The following is a 21,350-nucleotide window of genomic DNA, read 5'->3' on the forward strand; positions in this document are numbered from 1 at the left end:
GTAAATAGCTAGTAATAGTCTTATATCTGACCCATTTACAATTTCTTAAAAATATCTGTTTTGAGTTGGTTTGTTTAAATCAAGATCTTAAGTCCATTTTTTACATTTAATTCAATATGTATTTGAATTTCTTTCTTTTGAATACCTATACAGCTCCTCTCCTTTCTTTTTTAATATTGAAGAAATTTAGTCTATGGCATAAATGACTACAAACTGAATTTCAGCTGAATGGGTACCAGTGTGCCAGTTAACTTCTTCTTAATTTCTTTATGTTTACCATAAAATGGTAAATATTTAGGCTTGATTTAAAAAGTTTTTACAAGAATATTACATAAGGGATACTATGTGCTTCCTTTTGCAAAATACCAGATTGTTGCATTTTGGTGATATTAAGATCCAGATGGGTCTAGATGATGTCAGACTGGTGTATCCATTATAAAGTTCTTCATCTATTTCTGACTAATTGTTTTAGAATCCATGTGGCTAGTTGCATAGATCCAATATATTATTAAATGCTGTAAAACATTGATTTTCTAATTCTATCTTTCTTCTTGCATTTATTACCTGGGATTCTTTAAAGAACTTTTCCTTATTGACTAACTGGTTGCATTGAAATAGATTTTGTACAGGAAAGGCTGGCTTTTCCTTTTCTTCCCTTATTTCTTTTCTTTCTTCTTCTTCTTTTTTTTTAAGAATACTGAGTTGGTTTCTGAGAAGCCTCTGATGACAACTGTTGGAGTTGTGAGGTGTTTATATCCTTATGAACTTGTGGATTTCACATTCTTCATGTGTTTCAATCCATAGTGGCATTATTCTTCTTCTATGCACAAATTATTCTTGGACTAGTGGAAGACTCTTCAAATGGATTCTATTGTCTTTTTGACATAACATCAGGAATTTTTTTGAAAACCTTCTTGCTTTTGAGAACATCTAAAGATCCCGGGCATACTTTGCACATCCATCCCAAATATAATTGACCTGATTTAAGATTCCGTACTACACTTGGTTTATGGGAATCAGACTAAACTGGGCTTCCGGCTTCTGGCCTTGGTTCAAGGCAATATATTCTTAACATAGCATCAAAATGTATACATACAGTTAGAAAACAAACCAGATTATTTATCTCCTTTTTCTTCTTAGTGCCTTCCACTGGCTTCCTCTCTCACTCAAAATAAAAGTCACAATACCTGCTGTGGGTTGCAAAGCCACTCAGGATTCCCCTCTGTTCTCTTCCACCGTGAGCTGTTATTTTTTTCCATTCTGTCCTCATTTTCCCTCAGAGTTCGGCATTTGCTATTCCCTCTGCTTGGAATGCCCTTCCTCTAGTATCTGCATGGCTCCTTTCCTCATTTCCTTCACATCTTTACTTCCCTGGCTACCCTGTCTGAATTTCATATTTGGCTTTATCTTAGTCCGCTTGGGCTCCTGTAATAAAGCACCACAGACAGAGTGGCATAAAGGGCAGGAATGAACTTCTCACTGTTCTGGGAAGTGGAAGTCCAAGATCAAGGTGCCAGAGGAGGTGGTGTTTGGTGAGGACCCATTTCCTGACTTGTAGATGGCTGCATTCTTGCTGTCTGCTCATGTGGCTTTTCCTTGTATCCTTATGGAAGACCCAAACCTCTCATGCTGTTTTTTTTTTCTTTATAAAGCCACTAATATCATTATGACACACTTAAACGTAGTTACCTCCCACTGGGAGCATCTCCACACATAATCATAGAGGTAGGGTTTCAACATATGAATTTTGAGGTAACACAAATATTCAGTCCAGAGCAACCATCTCTGCTGATAGTTTATAGTTTTTATCTTAATTTTTTCCTAAGCACTCATCATTTTCAAGCATGCAATATATTTTATCTATTTATCCTGAGAATTATCTGTACTACCCAATTAGAATCATAGGTCCATGAAAGAAAGGATTTTCACCTTTTTGTTGTTTGTTTGTTTGTTTGTTTTGGGTGCCAGGGATTGAACCCAGGGGCACTTAAACACTGAGCCACATCCCAAGCCATATGCATATATTTTATTATTATTATTTTTTAAATTTCGAGACAGGGTCTTGCTAAGTTACTTAGGGCCTTGCTAAGTTGCTGAGTCTGGCTTTGAACTTGCCATCCTCCTGCTTTAGTCTCCTGAACCGCTGAGATTGCAGGTTTGTGCCACTGCACCTGGCTGATTTTCGCCCTTTTTGTTTACTGATTATCCAGTGCCTTAAAATGTGTGGCACATAGTCTCTGCTAACTGTTGAGGCAATAAGTGCCCAAAATATCTTAGGAGTTCAAGGAGGCCAGAAAGATAGGGAAACAGAGCCTTCGTGAGAAATAGCCCACATAATTGTGAAACAATCAATATCCTATAGGAGTCAATTGAATTATGTTCACATCCACAACTGTGAACATTTTAACACTCATTTATGAATTAAATGTTTCTTTGGAAAATTTTAAATTTTTATTTATTTTTATATTCATTTTGCTGTACTGGAGGTTAAATCCAGATCCTTGCATACTCTAGGCAAGCACTTTACTGCAGAACCACATCCCCAGCTTATTTGGATTAAATATTGAATTAATGAAATTGTAATAAATAAGTGTGATTATCTGAAAAAGGACAATCAAAATAATTTAAATTCCAAGTCTGATAAGGGCATCTTGTTATTATAAAATAAAATATTTTTTCTATACTTTAGAATCAACAACTGTAAGAAATTGGCTCAATATTTCCTTTAGTTTTGTTCATAATACATTTTAAGCAACATAACAGGTTTATATTACCCATCTTGTTTCAATATCCATATGGTGACCATTATGCAAATGTTCCTTACAAGTAAATGGTGCTGTTTAGTATACAATATATGTTGTTTGCTGCTAAAACCATGATTATTTGGGGGAAAAAAGTCAGTGAATTATCTTAAAAAAAACCGATTACATTCTGGGAGAATTACAAATACAAAATAGCTGATACAATTAAATGCATGTAAGGAACATTTTACTTTATCAGATGGACAATTTAATTCGGACAATACTAAGATGACAAAACACATTTGCTAAGATTTTAAAGGAATAGAGTTTATGGAAGACTCTGAAAAACCAGCTGCTAGAACAACTGAAATCATATGCAGGAAAAAAATGACCTGGAAATGTAGTAACCAGTATGATACTGTGTTTCTCAAAAAACCCCAAGTGAGTGCAATGTAGAGAGGAACCCTTGTAATTTTTTAATGGCTATTTAAATATTTCAGAAATAAAGAACCAAAAAAAATTAAATGTAGTAGGATTTTATTTTTCTTAATATTCCCCAAATGACTTTCTTTTGTGGGTTTCAAGCCGAGTCTTTTGGATAAAATTTATAGCCTATTGAATTGAAAGAGCTTTAAGAAAGACACAGCACAAAGGCAGCTGAAGGACTTTTTTGTAGATACACCTGCATCTCAGGTGGATCCTTCTAAGAGACACTTCATATACTATATTCAAGTTATAAAATGTTCTGTAATCCTTAGTTATGGACACATAGTATCTAAATCTAAATCTTAGTATCTAAATATTTCTCCAACTCCTTTGTTACATAAGAAAAACATTGGCTGGGTGGGAGGGAAAGGGAGGGGGAAGGATGGTGGAATGTGATGGTCATCATTATACAAAGTACATGTATGGAGACTTGAATTGGGTGTCAACATACCTTACATACAAACAGAGATATGAAAAATTGTGGTATATATGTGTATGAAGAATTGTAATGCAAAAAAAGTACATGTATAATGGCATAAATTGACGTGAACATGCTTTATATACAGAGATATGAAAAGTTGTGCTCTATATGTGTAATAAGGATTTGTAATGCATTCCTCTGTTGTCGTGTATTTAAAAAAATAATAAAATCAATTTAAAAAAAAGAAAAAGAAAAGCATTGGGATTCTGTAGGCATAAGGAACTTTCTTGTGGTCACATAAGCCAGACCATATGAGACCAATTGTGTCTACCAGTCAGTCTCCTTACTGTCACCAAGTTTCCAAAGCTTTTTAATTACTTGGTGAGACTGACTAATGTAAAAATACAAACACACACATTCACGATATGTGCATAGAATTATAATTATGAAGCTTAATTTCATTTACAATGGGGACAGATTGGGTACATAAATACAGAATGATGTTTGGTTCCACCATGAACCAAAATCATGTGATCTTGGTTCTTCTCTTAAGGCACCACATTTTCTTAGCAGTATGAAGAGCCTGGGACTTATGATAGTGGTGTTTTTTAAGGCCAGTAAAATGACCTATAAGGCTTTTGTTTGTTTATTTATTGTAGCTGGCATTTAGGAAAGATCAGAAACATAACAACTCTGACTCTAAACATGAGTACCTAAAATTGCCTTATTTAGCTAGAAAACAAGAAATAGGCCCTGGAAAAATCCTGTATTTGCTGCCTCATTATCTTCCTATATCAGAGTAAAATTCAGTGTGAGGGGTCTTACATAGTATTGTCTTTAAAAAAATAACCTAGAAAAACAGAAAAGTAAAGAGAACATCACTGAACAGCATATAGTCCGTGATTATCTTAAATTCTCTTCCTTGAATGTTGTGACATTCTTTCCCAATGGTAGGGACTATGTGTATAAGCCTTCTATCATAAACATTTTCCTCAGATTGTGTTTTTTTTTTATAGTATTTAAGGATGCCCTAGTAAAAATTTGTCTGTGTTTGAATGCACTATTGAGATATCACTTCAGTAACTCCATAAAGAGGGGCTTCTCTGGGTGCTCCAGGTACTGTGCTCGTCTGCCTTTTGTATGTATGTGTGTGTGTGTGTGTGTGTGTGTGTGTGTGTATACTTATCAGAGGTATATTTTTTTGGTTTACAAGTTGGAACAGAACAAAAATGTGAAGGAGCCTGATCATGTACAGATCTGGATGGCAGGGCATTGCTGAGGGCATCTGCAAGCCCAAGAGCACAAGGCATGCAAAGGGGTTCTGAAGAGGGCTTAGAAAAGTGGACGACGGTGCTGTGGCAATACCATTTTCACAGACAAGAAGCCTGAGAGGCCATGTATTGGCTTCCGGTTGTTTCTTCTCAAACCTGAAACTTTATAAAAATTCGGGAAGCTTGCTAGTCAAATACATATAGAACTCAGTGGACAAAATAACAGCTTGTGAGACTAAGAAAAGAAACACTAGCAAGTGCTTATTCTTTCAAAAAAAATACTGTAAAGTTAAATTTAGAGACTGAGTTGTCAAATAGATAATTTTATTTACAATGTTTATTGCTAGTTCCTTTACGTGTAATAAGAAATAAAAAAAAAAACAGACAAAAACTGGAGTTGTAAGAAGCACATATTTAAAAAGAAATGCAGTTTGAAGTATGGAAAGATTCTTCAAGAAGGATAGAGGAAACCATGTGACTTTTAAAACACTAGAATGAAATACTGTGGAGTTTGCCCAGGATTTCTTGGTTTTAGTGGATATGCTGCATTGGCTTTTTAAACATCTATTTCAATCTCCTTCTAATAAACAGAGGGAAAATATCCCAGATATGTTTGAAGCCAGGATTATAGCTTTAATTTAGGTCTTGCCCATAGATGTTCTCAAATGACTTGCATTCAGAACCAAGTTAGCTAAGGAGTAAGCCAAGACCCAGGGTGTGAAACTAATTTTGTGGGTGCAGATTTGGCAGAATTTGAATAGCTCTGGAGCTGACAGTGGCAGTGATGTACTTCCTGTCTAGAACACAGCTAAGGCATGGGTGGTTCTTGAGCAGGAGTTGACCACATTCTCAGGTTGCGAGTCCCTGGCAGGCTCTTGGCTCTGTTGGCTCTGGGAGTCACTCCTAGAGACCCAGTCTGAAGTCTGCTCTTATAGTTCTTGCATCAACTTTGTAAATATCTTACCTCTTGCATTAAATTATTTTCTAATTTCCTGTGTTGAATTTCCTCTACTAAACTCTTTTTCTGTTTAGAACAGTTGAACTATTTTCTGTTAGCTGCAATGGAACTTTTGTACAATAGCAGAATACGTCCTTATCATCGACTTCCAGTCTACTCCTGCCAGAAGGGCTTAGGAGAGGGAACGACTAATGATTGTTCGCTTCCTAATTTGTTTCCTCTGAAATCAGAAACAGACCCAGTCTTTGACCTTTGGCAAGTTACTCAACTTCTCTTGCCTGAGAATAATAACAGGTGTCTGCCTTACAGAGTTATGAGAATGAAATCGTAAAATGTGTGAAGCACTTAGTGCAATTTCTGGCCAGGTAAAGAGCCAATAAATGAGATCTACTGTTAGCATTATTACCTCTGCATAGAATTCTGTCACTAGCAATGACAGATATTTTAAATGGTTTTAATTTTCTTGAAGGAAAGAAGTAAGCTTCATTCACTTTTCTGTCTGAAGAGCCTATTGCAAAGCTTGACACTGGGTAGATGTTTAATGCTTCTTCAATGACTTTTCCTAAATGAAGAGTATGAGTTCAAAAGAATTCTCAAAGTATAATAGCCTTCTATTACTTTTTGGGGGGGTGGGAGGAATTTGGATATGTCTTAACATTGCACAGTCTTTCTTGTGAGTAAGAGGTAGAAGAGAATTTTAAAAATTCTAAAAGAAGCTTTTTATCATATCCATTTTGTATCCAGCACTTCATGGTTGATGAAGGGGAGACCCAAAGTTACCACTCCTCTCAGGATCACAAACCCACAAACTTACCAGCAGTTCTCAGTAAACGCCTATTAGATTTTTCCATGGCATCACATTAATTAGGAGATAACTATTAACATCTTAGTTTGTCTTGGTGATGTATAATTTAATAGGTGAACTTAAAAAATTGCATTTTGGATGAAACAATTCAAATCTTTTTTGAAAACTAACTTTCTTTTTTTTTTTCTTCCTTCCTTATTATCCTTTCTTCTGGGAAGCCACTCATGAGCTACGTGAGGGGTCTTTACTCAGTCCAGAGCCATGGAGACTTAGGTTTTTTCCTTAGGAACTATCCGGGCTTTCCCTGTGTGTATCAGACCTCCCAAGGCATGAGATCTCTGTCTTCATTCTATTAATGAGACAACACTCCTAGCTCCGGAGTTGGGTGTGACCCACTGGGAACTAGACAGCCCACCTCCTACCTTATTTGGCAAAGAACATTCCATGGAAAACTTTTGATGTCCTCCCGCATAAATAAAGCAAGTGCAGCTCCATAACTCTCTTTTCCTAGTGTGGAAGCTTGATACCTAACAGCAAAGAGCCGTCTTGCCCCTTATTCTCAAAATTACTTTCCGTGAACTGTGGGTTTTTTTTTTTTTCACCATTTTCTCCTTATTAGCTTTTATTTTGCAGCCAGACCACTCCATGAAAAGGGCCCCCAATTCTGTTGTCTGTGTGGGACTAGGGCAAGATTATTTTCTTTCTTTCTGTCCATCTTTCTTTCTTTCTTCCGTTTTTGGTACTAGGGATTGAACCATTGAGCCACATCCCCAAACCTTTACTATTAATTAATTAATTAATTAATTTTGAAACAAGTACTTGCTAAGTTGCTTAGGACCTGCTTACATTGCTGAGTTTGGCTTTGAACTTGAGATCCTTCAGCTTTGGTTTCCCCAAGTTGCTAGGATTATAGGCCTAGACCACTTTGCCTGGGCCACACTTTTCTTAATTACATGATTAATTATATATAATTCAATATATATATTTGATTACCAACTGATATATATTTAAGTATTGGTAATTTATTATGATACAATATAGTAACTGCTTAGAAAACTTAAGAGGTCTAAGGGGATTTTAGTCCTGAATTTAGAGTTGTCAATGCTTGGAGGCTTTAGGTGGTCTTTTATTTTTTCGTGTTTTAGTTTCTTTTCTCATGAGGTCTTCAGTCATCTTTTCCTGCTTCCATCAATAATCTGGTCTTGCTGGGCACAGTGGTAGACTCTGTAATTCCAGCGACTCAGGAGGCTGAGGCAGGAAGATAGCAAATACAAGGCCAGTTTAGTGAGACCCTGTTTCAAAATAAAAATAAACTAAAGTGTTGGGGATGCAGGTCAGTTGTAGGGAGCCCCTAGGTTAAAATTCCCAGTACTGAAAAAAAAATTGGTCTTCAGAAACTCCAAGAAAATCTGAAAGCTTCTTGTACCTAGATCAAGCAAAAAGTAAACTGTCTTGGAGAGGGAGCTCATGGGAATTTTCTAGTGATAGATCTGAACTTTAGGGGACAGGCCGCTTGGTATTGGTATTGGTCTCTTTGGTTCACCCCCTCCCACTTCTTCTCTTCTGTTTTCTGTTGGAATTTAGATAACTGAGGTGAAAAAAGAGCCTGAAGATCTATTGGGTCAAGTATCAATGCAGAAGATCGAGGCAGCCACTAATGACAGGGTCAAATTATCTTTAATTGCATCTCTATGTAATAAAAGTATTCTCATGAAAATATTCCCCAAGAAGTGAAACTAGAGTTATCATTTGACCCAAAAACAGACTCTTAAATATATCCAAGATATATAAAAACACACTCTCATATAAAATGTACTCTGTATACTAGGCCACACGTGAACACTAACGTTCACAGCAGCCACTATTCATAACAGCTGCAATGTGGGAACTGCCCAGATGTCTTTCAACTGATGAAGAAATAAAAAAAAAATATGGAATATCTACAAAATGAAATATTATGTTGCCATATAAAGGAATGAAATTATACATGCTCCCACATGGATAAAGAACAGTTCTGCTAATGAAAGAAGATAGTTACAAAAGACCTTTATATTATTCTCTATATACATAATGTCCAGAATAACCAAATTTATAGAGACAGAAAGTAGATTAATGGTTGACTAGATCTTGGGGATTGGAGGTTGTGAGGCAATTATGTAGTAATAACCAAATAATTTGGTTATGTTTTGTGGTAATATAAATTCACAAACTTTAATGCAGTGATGCTTGAAAAATTCTGTGAATGCACCAAAACTGTCAAATTATATACTTGAAATGGCTGAATTACATGGTATGTGAATAAAGGAAATTCTCCATGTAGCAAAATAAAAATCAGACTCCAGCAGAAATTCTATCAATTTCAAACAATATTTTATTCAACATAAGTTCAAACAGTTCTTTAAAATGTGCTGTAAAAAGATTCTGTGTGCAAACTGTGTTTTGGTGAGAACAAATGCTTTTTCTGAATTGCCGATTTAATAAATGCTAGCAAATTTGAGAAAAAAAAATAACCACTCCAAATTTACACTGATTAATAGAAAACACTTACATGAATGCCTCACTTAATTTTTACATGAATGTGTCTCACTTAATTTTTTTTTTTCTTTTGCTCTCATTGTGAAAGATGTCACTGTCTGGAATCTCACTTACAGTGTGACGCAAGTAGGATTTTTTAAAAAAATTACAGACAGGAAGTTTCAATCTCAGAAAGATGATTAATCAGCAGAAAAGAATTGCTAACATCCTGGTCAACTCTGAGCACAGTCCACTTGCCTGCTTGCTTTTTCATTGTTACCATAGGGATTAAGGAACTCTAACCCCATGTGGGTTAGACAGGAAGCTGCTTATACTTCATCAGAAACAAAAGGGCAGAGGGTAGCACAGTGAGGGGCGAGGCACAGCAGAACTAGAGGCCCATCCGTGACCCTGTCAGGGTTGCTGGAAGATGTTGGTGACTCATTTTGTGTCTCTTAGACCTACTTTCTGTTTGTCACAAATCCTCAGAGTAGATCCTGGGAAAAGATGTATTAGCTTATTAACTTCAGGTGTTTCATGAAACTCTCCACAATAGAATTCTCACCTTCCTGTGTTGTTATTACCATTTTTAAAAAAAACAACACAATAATATGACATTCCATTATCAAGTAGGTTTAAAGAGGAGAAATTGGAAAAAAAGTTAATGATTCAATCTGAACTGCCTAGTTCTATTAAAAATAAATGTATTTTAGGTGTGATTTTTTTAGATTGCTTAAAAAATTATGCTAGGGACTGACAAAAGAAATCTCAAATTACCCATATGTCCTACCTTTATGTAATATTTTTCTCCATATAACAAACTTATGGTGGAGGCAAATGCTTTCATAGAAAACTGCATGTCTGTGCACATGCCCGTGTGTGTATATGCATATGCATATGTGTATGTGTGTGTGTCTGTAATTTGGGCACATATTATTTGTAAGAATTCAGCAACTGTAGTAGGATAGGAAGTAAATTATCAGCACCATGAGTAATCTAAATGTAGTTTAGATAACAAGCCATTTAGTATTTTGAAAATGAAGAAACATTTAGAAATATGTGTAGTTGGCTAATATACATGTTGCCCACTTGTGGAGAGTTAATTTAAGTGATTATTTAAATTACAATGCTCTGTTTTCTAGCCTCGAATCCTATAGGAAGTGAAGCCTTTTAGAGGGGGAATATGCTCCACTCATGGGGGGTGTCTAATGACACTAACCCATTTTTCCATAACATGGAAAGAATCCACTTCCAGTTCTGATTCTAAGCATCAAGGGAATTCTTTCTGACAAAACGGACTTCGAACATCCTTCCACTGGTCCAATTCAAAGAAGAGCTCTGATTCCACAGGAAGCAGATGACCCCATCTCTCCATTCTCACTCCACTGCCTTCCTCATTCCCATCTCAGGATGCTGATTATTCCCCAGAAAAATGGATGTGCCAAAGGGACCAGTGCCTGTCCTATAAGTATACACAGAGCATTCAGCATATGAGGTAGGAAAGCAGGAGCATCACACTGGCCACCCTGGGGATAGGGAACAAAAGCTGAGTTCGTGTTTCAGGTTGGTCATAAGGACTCAGGCCCAGCACAGATGATCCCTGACTTAGGGAGAAGTTTATTCCAAGAGCTACACTGGCACATGGGAGAGGCAGCCACATCAGTATAATTTGCTGAGGTTCAGCAATCTGTGCCTTCTGGTGAAATGAAATCCTGCTAGAAGACTTCTATTCCGGCAAGTGGATTTAGCAATATCATAGAATATTCTTACTCTGTCTTCAAAAATCCTAAATCTGGGAGCACAAATACAGTGTAGAACTTTTATCTGATTAGGAGTATATTATCTGATAAACATGTTGTAAACTGTAAGGGGATAAAATTGGTTGGACTACACTATGAAAAGTGTGTTTCATAGAATAACATGCATTTTTCATGTTAAGTACCACATTAATTCATAATAACTGGACTAATTATATAAAAATGGAGTATTTCTTTAGGTAAATTTAAGACAGTTGGAGTGATTATTTAATCCTGAGTATTAAGTGGCATAAATAAATCAATTTATTGGCCAACTGGAAATGAGGTTATGGCAAGAACCATGGCTGCATTTAAAATAAACTAAGGTAAGTTTAAGTGCTTTGAACCTTGTAGCACACTTGCAAAGGTGAGATATAATAATAATTGAAGAATATGATGGATTTTAACATTATTACTAACTTGGCATAATTTAATTTTAGATGCTTGCAGGTAAGAATTTTGATTAAATACCTGCTTTCATTATAGGCAGCTTTTCCTAAAGATTATGCAGATGGTCTTTACTGGGAAACTTTCCCTAAGTGTATGGAAAAACTTTTTTGGTGGTTATCCTCTTGAATATTGATATAGATGCCCAAATCAATAATTCTTGGGTCAATGTCACGAGGGAAATTTTATAGTTCATTGCCTATAGACCAGTGATTAAAACCTGCTATCTCTTTCACAACTCAAATCTTGAAAAACTATGGAGAAACAAACCTGCACTGATGGGTGGTCCAGAATGTGAGAGGTCAGCATGGATATGCATGGCACCAGCCATCTCAGGGGACCACCACAAAATCTGAGAGCTAAACTGCAACTGTAATTTACTGAAGAAAAAGATGAAGTCCCAAATTACCTGTGCTGGTTTCAAGTAGGTGATTTGCAACTCTAGATATCAACTGAATGACTTTTCCTCTTTCTCGGTTTCTGCCTGCCATGAGAATGCTCTAGGCCGAAATATGATTTACAGTCTCATATGAGAGAGGAGAGGAAAGAAGGGGAGAAGAGAGATGAGTAGCAGGGAGAGGGCAGATGGAAACAGGGGAGGTGCTCTGGCTTCAAGCTTATGGACAGTCTCATATTGATTTAGGCCTTTCAGGAATAATGTGCCTTATTCTTCATGTATATGTACTCCCCAATAGTGTGACATATAGAATAAAAATGTTCATATCTTAATTTCCAGAACCTGTAAGCATATTAGCTTAAATGATAAAGGGAAATAAAGATCAAAGATGGAATTAAGGTGACCAATCAGTTGGATTTAAAACAGAGAGAATATTCTGGATTATTTGGGAATGCTCACAAAGGTTCTTCAAAGTGGAGGAGAGCCGGGCACGATGGTACATGCCTGTAATCCCAACAACTGGGGAGGCTGAGACAGGAGGATCGTGGATCAGCCTCAGCAACAGTGAGATGCTAAACATCTCAGTGAGATCAGATCTCTAAATAAAATACAAATTAGTGCTGGGGATGTAGCTCAGTGGTTGAGTGTACCTGAGCATTCAATCCCCAGTACCATTCCCACCCCTCAAAAAAAAAGTGGAGGATGGAGGCAAAATGGCAGATTGTTTTCCAGAGTCACCAACATGGTATCTTGAAACAATGTAAATTTATTACCTTATTGTTCTTTAGATTAGAAGTCCACTCTAAAGTGGGATAATGTGTTGGCATGATTCCCTTTTGGTGACTCACTTTTAAGAACTTTTATTCATTTGCTATTTTAACAACTCCATCTGGAATATATTTTCCTTTTAGTTTTTATAAAACTACTTCATTCACCTTTATTTTTCTCTCACTACTATTTCTTCTCTGATCTAAATTAATCCCATACCCATATCTGTATTCCTGCCTCAATATTCTTTCCCCTTGTGTTTCTGATCCATATTTTCACCTGCATAATTAATATCTCTGCTTTTGTACTCAACAAACCAAACCTAACTCATTATCTTCCTATTCACATTTTCAGTAAGCATTTGCAGGATCTATAACATACACCAGCATATTGTTTGTTGCCCTGAGGACATTAAGACGAGCACAACACAGCCTTGTCCTTGAGAATTAGAAGGTGGACTGGTAAACAATTGTCATAAAAAAGTGTAGGTATACAATGGAATTGTGAGAAATAGCCCATCAGGAAGCTAGAGAAGGGAGCCTGTAGCTTCCTATGGTTTAAAGAGTTTCCCAGAAGAAACAAAAAAATTTTATATGACTGTGAAGGAGATGTCTAGGCAGAAGGGAGAGAGGAAGGTCATATTTAATGTTAAAAACCCAGTGATTGCAAATGAATGGAGGGTCCAGAGAGAAAATGGCACGCTAAGGGTGGGCTATGGATTGCCAGCTTAGATGCTTAGCAGTGAACATTCTTTACTGTGATGGATGGTATCACTGTTGAGTTGTTTACCTAGGAAACACCTGGCTTTTCTTTCCCCTAAGAAGTGTTGTTTCTTCAGTATTGTGATTCCATTTTCTATAGGCTTTGAGCCTGTCATATCCTCTCTTTCTTCCCAGGGTCACTACCCTAGTTAAGTTTTATCATAAATCATCAATGGAGAGCTTACTGCTTAAGGTTTGAGAAAGAAACCTTGCCTTCTCTATTATTAACCCTTTTACCTTGTTCAAAAACAAGTATGTTCTCAAATGTAGGTGCCCCATTAAGCTAACTTAAAATTGTTCCAGCTTTGAGTTTTTAAATAGAACTAAGCAATTTTGAAAATAGAATAACTTTTCTCAATGTGAGAAATTAGTTATACTCCCTTCCTTTTTAAATTAATGGGAGCTCTTTTTCTCATTATACTTATCTCGGAAGGTTTGTTATATCAACTGGAAGAAGACTAAAGTAATGTTAGGAGAAGAATGTTTCAATGTTAGGGAAAGGGCTTGGAATATGAAGATTTTTAAATAAGTTGTGAAAGAATCTAGAAAAGTGAGATCATTTTATTTGGGAAGGAGGAAAAAAAAAAAGGAATTGGGCATGATTGATGTATTTATTCAAGCATATGTCCGGATGTGCCACACCATGGCTGAAATGGCTTTGAGGTGTTTTTATTTTTAATTGGTGCATTTTAATTTCAGAAGAGGGAATTTCATTGTGGTATATTTGTACATGCATAAAACATAATTTGATCAATTTTGCTCCCCCAAACTTCCCCTTTCCCTTCTCTTCTCTCTCCCCATAATCCCCTTCCTATCCTAATGGTCTCACTTCTATTGAGAGACTTTATTCTCAGCATCTTAACACAGAGGTCCAGTGTGATAGCAATAATTTATAAACCCCAACCCTTAATTCTTTTTCAAATAGTTTTTTTTTGTAGATTTTGTTTTATTCTCATTGTAATTTTGTAGGTAGGAATAATTATTATCCACTTCACAAATGGAAGAAACTGAGGCAGAGTGGGTCAGAGACTTGCTCAAAATAGGAGCTAGTAACTAACAGATCCAAAACAAAGTTTGTCCTTCAAGAATTCTTGCTGTGGTGGGAGTGTGACACCAAGCAAGTATGAAAGACCCTGAAATTATGTACCAAACTCCAGGTTTCTTGAAGGCTGATTCTGAAAAGTTATGTAAATCAATGTGAAATTTGCATACCTAAGAAGAAAAGGTTTCTAGAAAACAACGGAAAGTGGTTACCCCTATATTTGATTGGGTAGTTGTATCTTCTGTTCATCTTATTTGTTCAGGAATGTCCTCAATTTCAAACAATTAGCATATTACCTCCATATTCATATAAACACACGGTCCCACTGAACCTCATGATCTGTGACTTGGTAAATTTTCTCATCATATGTCTAGGTATTTGGCAAGTTTGGTTATTGTATAAATACAACAGGTATTTGTTGAAAAACTATATTGTATTGTTTATTTCTTGCCAAATCTTTTCCCCTCTTCTAGGCAAACATGGAAATATAACAGTGAATCTCATTAATTTTTATAATTTGTATCTGTTAATAATTTATAAATTAATATTTTGCTTGCATTTGTATATAATTTAGAACAAGCAGGAAGAGGAAGAAATCAGTGTTTCTTACAATACTATGTCCTTTCCTGGCTAAGTGCTCAAAGACCTTGCTGGAATCCTCAGACAACTTCAGAGTCTACACAAACTATTAAAGTGTTAAGTAAAAGTTGATTTCAGTAGTTTATTTAAATGTGCCTTGTAGAATTTTACAGATGAGTTTGGTGCAGTCTTGTATGGGGACATTTTTAAGTCTGGGCACAATTGTGACCTGGAAAGTCCCTAGACAGGCCCATTAACAAAATCCTTTTTCTGTTCTAGAGGCTGATGAGTGCCCCTTCACTGCTTGAGACTTTATTCCCAATGCCAAGACATGCTTCAATCTTTAGGGGAAGAAATACTATTCAAAGTCACAGAGTTCTTTTGACTCCCTTTGTGCTCACTAAATTTACTCTTTCCTGGAGTAGATGATGGAGCCGCTGGAGTACCCAGCAAACATAGAAAATCTCCAAGGCAATTCTATGCCTACATACTTCTTTTCCTCACACTGACCAGGTTTTGCGTGTCTCCTTTAACAGTGCATAATTGCAGATAATGCATGTGTGTTATCTGGAGCTTTTATTGGGAAGGAAATTATTTTCACTATGGTTTGTCGGTCTGTCCTGTTTGACAATCATAAATTTAGAGGGATTGCTATTCCTTTCTCTCTTTATGGGTTCTGAAAGCTCTGGCCTAACATTTGGGGAAGACCTGGTCACTGAGGAAAAAGAGAAAGTGTGCTGAATATTAAGGTGGTCCTTTCCTCTCTCTCTACTGTGCTATGGAATAACATAGGAGATAAGTTCTTCAAAGTAGTGATTTTCACTGACGATCATGTGGTTCATTTATAAACCTATGTAGATAGAAAATTTTAAGACAATCATTGCTTTAATCCAGGTAAATGATGGCAAGAGGTCTGACTTTAGGATATGGTGAGGAGATACCACTTACCTAACTACAGTGGTACTTTTTCAATACAAGAGGCCTGTAAAATCATAAGAGGGATCTAGACCAGTGCAGAAGTGATATAATATAAGCCACATATGTAATTTTTATTTTTCTAGTAACCTCTTCTGAGAAATAATTATCCATGACTGCTCACATTTCTTGCGAGTAGTGGTAATTTGCCCTTTTGTGTTGGTCTATCTTTTTAAGGATGTTTATATAAGAAGAACTTTGGAAGGCAGAGATAACAAAGGGCAGATTTTTGCTACCTGGTTTAATAAAGTGTTACCTCTCTCCAGAGTTGAAGTCAGGTAGTTTACTTGTAGGCCATTGTAAAAGATTTTAATCCCTCTGTTTGAGATCTCTCAAATGGTAGTTAAATGAACCCCCTGAATGCACAGTACCTGCCCACTTGGGTTGCTCTATATTGTTCCAAAGAGACTTGGAGGAGTAAAAGGCACTGATTATCCCCAAACATGGAGCTTATGCTGCTTGTTGTGCCATGAGTAATAAAGTTTTTTATTTTTGACCCAGGAGTCTCATGTCTTTCACCAGTATCTGTGAAAACTAACTTGAAAAGTAGTATATAATGGTTAGTAGCATAAAAGTTAGCTTGAAAGCTCAGACCTTCACAGTTCTTGAACACATTGAAAAAAGTAAAAGGGATGAAATTAATTAAAATAATCCATTTTATGTAACCCAACACGCCCAAATATTATCATTTCAACACATAATATAAAATTTTAAATTGTGATATTTAACATTTTTTTTAAACTAAGAATATCTTTAGGTCATAATGAACTGGATTAACTTGCTTTTGGTGAGTTGTATGTCAGGAAAATGTAGGCATTAAACCAGAGTCAAAAGACCGTATGAATGAACTTACGAAACCATTGAAAATACATAGAAGACTGAGTTAAAACAGAATTTTTGCAATCCTGTCTTATACTCTGTAAATACTAGAAAGGCATAGGAAGTTAAAAACATGTTACAATGAAAACATTAATGTTCACCAAGTGTTTCTGCCTTCCTATTAACAAGGCTAGGTCATTTGACCAGGTCTGGCTAATCAACATGCATAAAATCAATATTTCATTTTCCTGGTTGAGGCTTTGAAAGCCTACAGTCTTTGATATTTTATCCACAAGTAAGGCATTTTTATTTACAATATCTGATACCAGATATTCATGGAGCTCATGCAGCTAGCTACAAGATAGTGAACCTCCCATCAGCCTATACAATGTGAAGCAGACATACAGAGAAATGTGACATGAACACTAACATTTGTTATGTTAAATATTGGAATTCTTTTTATATGCTGTTGCCTTGAGAAACTCAAATTATTTCTGTTTTTGGCATGGTAATCATTTATAGATCTTGAATAAAATTTAATTCAGCTGCAGATTAAAAAAATAAAAACCAAGATCTTCTGAGGACTTTTTAAAATAAAACATATTGGAAATATTCTATAGTGGTATAAATAGTGATTCTAGCTGTAGATAAATAATGGGATTCAGTGTTAAGATACCCATGGTTTAGTTCTAGTTGATCATTACAGCATAACTTTTCTCTTCTCAGAGCATTTTTTTATGTTTAAAAATAATACATCATATTTAAGATACTTTTGCCTGGAGATTCCATTATTGTTTTATTACAAAAAGTCAGAATAAATTGAAGACATCATTCCTCTCTCCTAGTTATTGCATAGTTCTGCTTTCAGAGAAACATTTTATTTATCCCTCAAAAATTTATTTCAGTCAGGCACAGTGGCACATGACTGTAATCCAGTGACATGGGAGGCTGAGAGAGGAGGATCACAAGTCCAAGGCCAGCCTTAGTAACTTAAGGAGGCCCTGTCTCAAAATAAAAATGGCTGAGAATGTGATTCACTGGTAAAGAGTCTCTAGATTCAATCCCAGGTACACCCTGCCCTGCCCCCTGCCAAAATTATTTAAAATACTTTCAATCTTAATTCCCGAAGAACCTGATTAGTGATTATTTATACACATTATTATTCATCCTGACGTTTTTAGGGGAAAAAATTACTTTCTAAAATGTTGGTTCTTGACCATGGTATGTATAATCGTATCCAGTGACAGGATTGTCCGAAATGAGGCTACAATTAGTTTGTGAATTTATTTCTAATTTATTTCTAAATTCTAAGAAGGGAAGAGAGGCATGTCAAAGCCTTTTGGATTACTGGGAGACAGAGGCATTTCTGGAAAAGATTCAGAAGTGATTTTTACTATATGTTTAATATATTATGATTCTATTTTCTTTTGGATTCAAAAATTAAATAACTTTTTAAGAAAGTGACTGAATTGTTAGAGAGCACAGATGACTTGAGAAGAATTCAGTCAATTCTCTTTGAAAGTCATTCGATGTTTTCTTATATAACTTTGGCTTATCCATCTCTCCATACTGTCACTCTCTGTTCCCTCTGTTAGTCATACTGATCCATGTCCTTGGCACTAGGTACTCATGGCTGCCAGGCTACTCTCAGGGCAGCCTGCATTCTCTTGCTACTTCCCATTGAGTTGTATGTTTACTAACAGCCACTTGGATGTCCTATCAAACTTATTAATGTCAACTGTGATATTTAAATTCTGATATTTAATTGATATTAAATAACCAATGAAATATAAGTATGAAGACTTCCTGTTTCTATGGAACCCTGATTGCACACTTTGGAGATCCTCAATAGAAGTGAGTTGTATGAAAGTGAGTTGCCATAATAGATGTGGAAAAGAACACTGTAAAAAATGGGGTGTGTGTAGGGGAATTTCCTCATTCAGTTAGTTTGCTTCACAAGTAGACATTTGTGTTTTTTGCTCCACATTAGGAAAGTGAAAAGTGAAATTGGAAGCTGAAGGTAATGAATTCCAGGTTTTGTTAAAGAAAGGTGATGTGGAACTCTGATCATTTGACTTATACTTAATTTAAAGGCCTTAACTCCTCATCAAAAGATGAATATACAGAAAATGGACATATATATTGGCAAATGAACATATATTCTGTGAAAAGTTAAAATGTTAAAGACTGTATTATTACTTGTATGACTTCTACCTACACCTGGATTCTTGATTAACCACACAATTGTTGTTCCTACTCATGTTAGATACATGAACAAATATCTCACCTAGATTAAAATAAATTTTCCTCAAATCAGTAACTTTGGAGTTTACAAAACTTCTTCCTGAGGCTTGTAAGGTTCACTGAGGTGGTTGGAAAAAGAGATTAGGAATCTCAGGGGACAAGAAGCTAATAAAATTGCTGCCACCATGATGCAAGGAGCATGATGGTTTTTAGAATTTAATAAACTGGGGCAAGAAGATAACCTCAATCAAAATGACTTTGAGGCTACTTTTAAAAGCTGAAAAAAATAGGGAAAAAGAAAACTATCTTCTTTGAAACACAAGGCATAGGCCTACAGAGAAAGAGAAAATTTTAAAAAGCCAGAGATAGGAAAATATTGGGAAGAGAAAGAGAAGGAGTTGGGGGTAGAAAAAGAGAAGAGAAGGGAAGGAGAGGGAAGAGAAGGAAGAAGAGAGGAGGGGGAATAAAAGAACATAAGTTAAAAGGATATATAGGAATATTGAGATATTCTTAAGGATGCCACTTGGTCTCCAATTTTGTCTTTATTTTCTGTGTTAAAAATCCATCGACATTCAAGACAATATAGGAGCTATCAACCTTTTCAGTGAAATCACTGCCTACATTTTTTAATGGAGCTCTGAGCATCCAAATTATAAGCCATCATACAGTATAAGAAAATTTATGATTTTAATGAGCCATTCCTTATTTTCTCATCAAATTTTTAAGAAAAGGTTACTTTGCCACAGGTTTGGTTCTCTGAGAAACAGTAACTGAGATGGAGATCACCATGCAGAAAATTAATTACAGAATGTTCTCAGGATCAGCCATCATTGATGGGAAGAGGAGGGAACAGGTAGCTAGAGGGAATAGTTAGGCTGTGGCCTCAATATACCCCTCAATTAGATGCAGCCTAGCATCAAAGGGCAGGAACTGAGGGCTGAGAGCTATCAGCCAGCAACGTCCCCAACAGCCGAGGACCTTCCATCCTGAGGGCAGTACAGTATCCATCTTGATTCTTATGTTCTATTTTGGGATCAGTGTGGCATTGGACAATTGTAGCCACTGGATATGGAGCTGGGTTCCAACATTGATCTGAGCTGTGCATTATTAGACTAGCTATTCTCCTCCTCATGGTCTATTTCCTCATTGACCTAACACTTTGATTTGGGGAAAGAATAAGGGGAGTTAATATTTAGGAAAGACTGACAAATAGGAGGCACTTAATAAATATTGACTTTCTCCAACTATTTTAAAATTGATTAAGTAGATCAATACACAGAGCTGTTTTTAACCTGGGTCTTTTCCTCTGTACACGTTCCTTATTCTACTTTCCATTCAGATGAAAAAAATTAAGACTGTTTTCCAACCTAGGTAATTAACATGCTACTGTTTATGCTTCCAAGGAAGAATTTGTATATAAAAACCTTTCAACTAAGATATATTTCATTTATTTCAATGAGGAAAAGTGCTAAATTAAAGAAGATACTTTTTTCCCTACTTCTGTTCACTGAAACCAGAGGTAGAATATTTCTGTGAACATCTAAGCTGTTTTAGAACTTTCTTCTCTGATTTAAAGTTTCTAGGGCTTCTGGCTTAATCCACCACTCAAGCAACAGTCTTTCCTTAAAGAAACTTGGGACTGTCATGGCTAAAGGTACTTCTCTTGGACCAGTGGTAGCTACGTCCTATGAAGCTTGAAACATTTTGATAGTAGGATGATTATCAAGGTGTTATCCTAGAGCATTCCTAGGAAATTTTTACAGGTGTGAATCCTCAGATCCCATCCCAAAACAATTAAATCTGAACTACAGAAATGAAATCCATCCATCTGTATACTGTATTCCTTCTACCAACTTTGATGTATACTGAAGTTTGGAAACCATTGGATTAGTGTATCAGTTAGTGCCCCAACAGAAAACAGATACCACATATAAATTAGGATGACCCAAGAAAAGTCTACTAAAGGAACTTTTAAAAAATTGGCTAGGGTGGAAGGGAAGCATGAAAGATAATGGAACACACTGGGGATTGTAACATTACCATCCCTAGTCCTACAGTGATGCTGAGAATAAGAGGCCACAGAACCCCAAATAGAGGATCCTGTGAAAAGGGAAAATTTGAGGGTGACTGAAAAACTCTTGCTGAATCCAACCAGAGAAGGCATTGAGATGTCTTTCTTCTACAGGATGGGGAAGAGTGGAGTGGATCTAAATGTGAAATGGAAAATGTCCAGTATAAGTAGTGAAACCTTAATGTTAGTGTTGATTTTTATTTGTTTAAAAGTTCTGTTTCTCTTAATTTTAGTCTTTCCAAGTAGTTATTTCTG

Source organism: Spermophilus citellus (assembly GCF_964194105.1).
Source record: "Spermophilus citellus genome assembly, chromosome: 3".
Taxonomy (NCBI): Eukaryota; Metazoa; Chordata; class Mammalia; order Rodentia; family Sciuridae; genus Spermophilus; species Spermophilus citellus.